At 41.9% G+C, this 6,928-nt stretch overlaps 1 protein-coding gene across 1 annotated transcript in view; it reads left to right on the top strand.

The window, feature by feature from the left end:
• The first annotated feature begins 862 nt into the window (after window positions 1–862).
• The window catches only part of daam2 (dishevelled associated activator of morphogenesis 2), a 328,775-nt gene continuing 322,709 nt past the window's right edge, over window positions 863–6,928 (top strand). Inside the window, exon 1 of the mRNA XM_062973528.1 lies at window positions 863–1,019. The gene's annotated coding sequence lies outside the window, so the exon portion shown is untranslated. The remainder of the gene's footprint in view (window positions 1,020–6,928) is intronic.

Raw genomic sequence — 6,928 nt, 5'->3', positions numbered from 1 at the left:
CGAACAGCTCTTACAGTGAGGAAGTTCTTCCTAATGTTCAGGTGGAATCTCCTTTCCTGCAGTTCAGAAGGTTGACTTCTAACAAGGTCATACTGTTTTCGACTAGTGGTTTTCATAAGGTAGTCTCCACATGTTCATGGAGATTCACATTTGCCAAACAGATAGGTAAAGGTTTCCCCTGACGTTAAGTCCAGTCATGTCTGACTCTGGGGGTTGGTGCTCATCTCCATTTCTAAGCCGAAGAGCCGGCGTTGTCTGTGGACACCTCCAAGGTCATGTGGCCGGCATGACTGCATGGAGCGCCGTTACCTTCCCGCCGGAGTGGTACCTATTGATTTACTCACATTGGCATGTTTTTGAACTGCTAGGTTGGCAGGAGCTGGAGCTAACACCTTTCGGTCTCCAGCTCAGTGCTTTTAACACACTTCGCCATTGGGGCCAAACAGATCATTTTTAGCTTTTCAATAAGGTTATGATTGCCATTTATTTCCAAAATGATATGTGCCCAGAGACTGGGTGCAGTCATTTCCAATAGTGCAGTGTGCATGGGTATTCATTCATGCTTTTTTCAAGCTATAGTTCGAAAAACTCTGCTTAAAAAGTTTGGTATGGTAGATGCATCCCAAGAACCCCCTTCACACTTTGCCATGATGTGTCTTTATCCCCATCTCGCCGCAGAGGGCTTAACCTCCCCTTCAGAAAGCCCCCCCCCCGAAGTATGGGAAACTATCCATCCCAAAGCTGCTCCGCCCTGCTCCCAAGTGTAACTGCAACCCACAGACGCCACAAGAACTCCCTGTCTGGTGGAGGAGGCTTCCTGACGTCACGGGCTGCTGGAAGCGCAAGCAAAAGCACCAGCATCATTCAGTAGCAGCTCCAAGCTGCAAGGCGCCGCGCGTTGGAAGCGGTTGCGTGTGGACTACCGAAAGCAGCCCACCGAGACGGACCTGGAGGGAAACTGCACCTGGTGCAGCAGCTCTTCTACTTCCCTGGACTGATTCAAGGGAGAAAAACAACGGGTGAGTCCCCCTTCCCTCCCTTTTTTAAAGCAATGCTACAAGCCAAGGAGAAACGGGAGGTTGAGGCTTGGCGCTGCGGTGGCTGCTGCTTCTGCAATGCAACCACTGGATGCAGTTTGACCCCACTTGGACTGCCATATCCCAGTGCCATGGAACCAGGGGAGCTGGAGTTTTAAAAAGGTCTTGATGCCTCGCCAAACTACACATCCCAGGATTCCACAACATTGAGCCACGGTAGTCAAAGAGGTCCCGAAAATGCATTCATTCAACAGTTTAGATGCAGCTACCGCAGACATGGGCAAACTTCGGCCCTCCAGGTGTTTTGGACTTCAACTCCCACAATTCCTAACAGCCTACCAGCTGTTAGGAATTGTGGGAGTTGAAGTCCAAAACACCTGGAGGTCCCAAGTTTGCCCATGCCTGAGCTACTATGTCTGTGAGGCAGTAGAGGAGAGGTTGGGAAAGGTCCAACTCTTAGCATCTTCCAGTAGCCTCGTTGGGGGATGCTGGGAGTTGTAGTCCCACACGATGAAGTCCAAGCCCAGGCTCCATAACTGGACTGTGTCACTTTTGGGATAGGCTGTACTTAGGCTTGGGACACCAGCAGAATAGAGGGAAAGGAAATCTCCCTTCCACACAGCTAAATAAATCTCACAATATCTGCTTTGAACTGGAATATATGGCAGTATGGACTCAGATAACCCAGTTCAAAGCAGATATTGTGGGATTTTCTGCCTTGATATTCTGGGTTATATGGCTGTGTGGAAGGGCCCTAAGAAGAACAGGGCTGCATGTCCCATCATCCCACTCTGCCGCCCATCATTGGATGCCCTGGAGGTTGAATCAGAGGTTTAATCATGAAGCAGCACAACTGGAGTTGAATCTACACTGTAGAATTTATGCACTTTGCTACTACCTTAAAACTGATACCTCATTGTTCTGGAATCGGGAGTTTTAGAAGGTCTTTAGTCTTCTCTGTCAAAGAGTGCTGGTGCCACAGCAAACTATAAATCCCATGCACTCAGCCCATGGCAGTTTAATTGGTGTCAAACAGCATTCATTCTACAGTGTAAATGCACCCTATGATGCTCCCCATAGTCTGTTTTCAAACTCATCCATCTGACAGCTCTCTAACAAGTGCTCTGCCAAGGGAAAGCCCGTTTCCCCTTGCCTTGCAGCAAATACGCATGGGAAATTTCCTTTCCAGTCTCCTCAAGGGAAGAGATGGTGAAATATTTTCTTGGTGAAAAGGTGTACTTACATCAGGCATGGGTAAACCTAGGCCCTCCATGTGTTTTGGACTTCAACTCCCACAATTCCTAACAGCTGGTAGGTTTACCAATGCCTGCCTTAGATTCTTTACCTCTTGTGTTAGTTTAGGAGAGTTCATTTATTGGATCACAACTCCCAGAATCCCCCATCCACCCATATGTTCTGGAGTTGTACTCCCCAAAAAGTAATTCTTCTTGCTTCTCTACGGGGGCATCTACCCTCTCAAATTGATGCAATTTGACCCCACTTTAACTGCCATGGCTCAATTTGATGGAATCCTGGGATTTGCACCTTGGTTCGGCACCAGCATTCTTGGGACTACAGACCTTATGAAACTACAGTTCCCAGGATCCCATAGCATTGAGCCATGGCAGTTAAAGTGGTGCCAAACTATTAATTCTACAATAGAGGCACACTCTGGGGGGAGGAGACAATCTCAAAAGAGTTTTCAGGTGTTATGAGTGGAGATTTTAATGGTTTTTCTCAGAGGAATGGGAACCATAAAGAGCCAGACATGATTTTTAAAAATCTGTTATGACATCCTTGTGCAATACTGATTAAAATGATATACTACTTATAAGAACAATTCTAGCCACTGTGAAGTAACATGAGCCTCTGATTCAGGAGAAGAGCAATGTTCTGTGGAAACTGGGGCTCTGCAGAAACATTGCTTCATTCTCATTCAGTTAAATCTCCAAATGGCAAAGGGCCATAGCAGAAAGACAAGAATACAATTATGATTAATAACAGAGCCCAGGTCTTACTGATCATTACCATGGGTGAGAGGTAGGCCAGCTCAAATGACTTGTCTTAGGGCAATCGTATTATCAGAACACAGATGAATGAAGAGATGTAATAAGACCGTAATAAAATTATGTCATTAGCAGGGACTCTTAAGAGTGAAAACGGACTCCTGCTGTTTGTCACGTCGCCCTCTTACGTTGTGGCCACTCATAACCCTCTCAATTGGATTAATCTGGTTGTTCATGTGACAAGCCAGATTAAAAGCAAAAACAATAGTGGGAGTATTGTCGTCTGATTTAAATCTCAGTGGGTGGAAAGAGAAAGACTTGATCCATTCCTTACGTTGTTCACTTCAGTAAAACTTATGAGAAGCAGAACCATGTTACGACTGTATATAGGATAATATTAATCGCTGTTTTGATAATTAGGTCTCTGTTCCAATGAGGCAGCCCAGTTGGAAGCTCTCCTTTGCTTTTGTTTATTTTTCCTGTTTGTTCTTTGGATTGTCACCCTCCTGTAGCATTTGAAATAAAATATTTTTTCCTTTTTTTTGTATATTCCATCATTTTGGATTGCTTAATCTAACTCCTTCAATACACACTATAAAATATAACCCACTTTGGCCAAAACCTCTCTCCTAGGAAAGCCAAAAGTCACCAAAGAAGGGAGGGAGAAGAAAAGTGAGGGTTCATGTATACCATAGAATTGATATAGTTTGATCCTACATTAATTGGCATGGCTCAATGCTGTGGACTTACGAGAGTTGCAGTTTGGTGAGTCTTTAGCCTTGTAAAACTACAAACCTCTTATGATTATATAGCATAGAGCCATGGTAGTTAACGTGGGGCCAAACTGCATTAATTCTACAGCATAACTGTAAATGCAGCCAGAGGCAGGTTACACTGCTCTGTTCATAGTGTTCCATGCAATTCGTATAGCAAAAGAGACATTTGCAAAACTGTTTATGCTTTAATGTAATCCTGTTGGGCTTCCAATATTTTGTTTTTGTGTATGGGTGTAGGTTGTTGAAAATGAGACTGAAGGTGGTACAACAAGGCTGCATTGACAGAACTCATTGAGTCTGTATAAGTTATTATAGCAGTTGTTAGAATCTCCTTCTGTGCTGATGTGGGTGGTGTGTAGAATAAATAATAATAATAGTAATATTTATTTTTCTATCCCACCACCATCTCCCGAAGGGACTCGGGGCGGCTAACATGGGGCACAGCCCAAACAGAGCAAAGTATAACAGTTTAAAACACATAAACTAAAAACAAAGATACAACAATCAAATAAAATAATCAATTAAAACATACAATAAAACATATAATGACCAAGCAAGTGAAGTAATAATACAAACATCAACCACTATGGATAAAAAGGGGGTGTGTAGAGTAATTCCTATGCTGACTAATGAAACTGGCTAAGACCTTAATGGGAAGATGTTTCAGGGCTAATCTAAGATGACCTGCACTGACCAAAACAGGCGTGTGTAGAAGGAAAATAAACCTTGATAGAAAATAATATCATTTATGTGCATGACAGATAGATGACTGACTTTGTGCACTGTGGCCCAGTGTTTTACCTGGCACTTGTACATCTGGATTTGAAAATGACTAACACAGCACTAAACATGCAATGCTGTTTTCGCAGTGAGGTTTGTTTCCAGTAAACAGTGGGCAGCCTTTCACAAAGCACCACTTTATAATGGACTACTTGAGCCAAGCTAGCTGATATCTCAAAGACAAATATTCCAAAGTAGGCCAACAGGTTGTTAACCACCAATGATATTTTCCATAATAAATCAATTTCAAAAAGATTTGAAATGCTAGTTGATGTTGGTTTAATGGATTTTCCCCTATTTGTTTAGCTCCTAAAAAGCATATAGTATCATTACTGGGGCTAGTATGAGAATTTTCGGTGTCAAGAGAATGCTTTAGTACATGCTTGAAGAGTGAATCATGTTGAATAAAAATAGAAGGATAGCAATAGAAATCTAAGTGATGTAATTTTTATTTGTCTCATAACTAGAATTTGGACAAGTTACTTTTGAGGCTATATGTGCTAGTGGTTATGATGCGTGATGGATTCTGAAAGTTGTAGTAGAAGAAGATGAATTTGTCCAAGATCTGTTAATCCCAGTTTAAGATAGACACTTGTTGAATCAGGTGTTGAATAATGAAACAATGTTGCATACATTCATTTTACATATTAGTGTTTTCTTTGTTGAATTTTTATCCCACTTTTCTCCCAAAAGGTAGCCTTCAGTATTTTTTAAAAGACCCAACTAAGATGTTAATTTACAAGAGTTAAAAGGAATTATATAAAGATACTATCCACACTCACAGGTTGCACAAATTGAAATGTATCCAGTAACACTGGACAAGCAAGGAGAAAGCTTTTATCAACTAAATGTGTATCAACTACAGGATCCAAGGGTGCATTTACCACAGTAGAATTAATGCGGGTTGGTGCTAATTTAACTGCCTTGGCTGAATGCTATTGACCCATAGGAAACATAGTTTTACAAGGTCTTTAGCCTTCCCTGTCAAAGAGTACCAGACCCTCATCAAACTACAAATCCCAGGATTCCATGGCATTTCCCCATTGCAGAGGTCAGGCAAGGGCTTCAGTGGAAGCACGTGCCAAGGTAATAGGAAATTCCCAAAAGCCATTAAGAATCCATCCAGATCCATAAATCTCTTGGGGTGAACCATCTCAATTGTCCAATTCAATGTGATTATTGTAGTTGGGACTACCAGTAGAATTATGGCCACACTTCCCTCCTCATTAATGACACCTTGATCTAATAACAATGTGTAAAGGATAGGGAGAGCCAGCATGGTATAGTAGCTTGAGTGTTGAACTAGACCAGTGGTTCTCAACCCGTGAATCCCCAGGTGTTTTGGCCTACAACTCCCAGAAATTCCAGCCAGCTTATCAGCTGTTAGGATTTCTGGGTGTTAAAGGCCAAAACATCTGGGGACCCACAGGTTGAGAACTACTGGACTAGACTCAGGGAGACCAGGCTTCAAATCCTCTCATGACCATGGAAATTTGACTGATCAAATCCTCCAAAAAACACAATTGCAACTACATGAAATTTCTTGCTTGAAAGCTTCTATGCCAGCTTCATTTTAGAGTCACCATGAGTCATAAGTGATTTGACACACAGCAACAAAAAAGCACACAAACGTAGGAAACCTTATAGTGAATAACAGTAGCCCATTTAGCTTGGGACTATCAACTCTGACAGCAGACAGATATCTGGGATCTCAGATATTTCCAAGTGATCTCCTATCCAAGTATGAACCAGCCTTGAGGCTGCTTAACTTCACAATTCAAATGAGACTGGTTGTATCAGGATGAACAATGGACATTTTGTTCTGATATATTTCTCTGTAACTGATCCCAACTTTCCCAGATCACACCTTTCTAAACATACTGTCAACCATTGCTGTCAATTTATTCTCCAAATGAGCACATCGGAGCGTGCTGACTATGATCACGATGCACTGAAACATTGTTTCAGCTGTTGGTGATTTCACTGAGTCCCTTTATTGTAAATTTGAAAAATGGGGCACAGCTGGCAAACCGGACATTTTGGCTTGCCGAAAAGCACTTTGTTTTCAGTCTCTGCTATGAGAAGTTTTACCTTCACACGTAGTCACTATAGTTTAATCAGATGCTCTTATGGCATATTATTATATAAACTTTAAGAAATCTGATCACATAATTGTTTGTTTGTTTGTTTGTTTATTTTATTGAGAATCAGTATGATATAATGATTTGAATATTGGACTATGACTTTGTATCTCTGCTTGGTTATGGAAATCTACAGGGTGACTTTGGACAAGTCACCTTCTCTCTGAGCGTTTCCAGACATACATTAA

The sequence above is a fragment of the Anolis carolinensis genome, chromosome 1, assembly GCF_035594765.1.
Source record: "Anolis carolinensis isolate JA03-04 chromosome 1, rAnoCar3.1.pri, whole genome shotgun sequence".
NCBI classification, from domain to species: Eukaryota; Metazoa; Chordata; class Lepidosauria; order Squamata; family Dactyloidae; genus Anolis; species Anolis carolinensis.
This window is presented reverse-complemented; position numbering and strand designations above follow the sequence as displayed.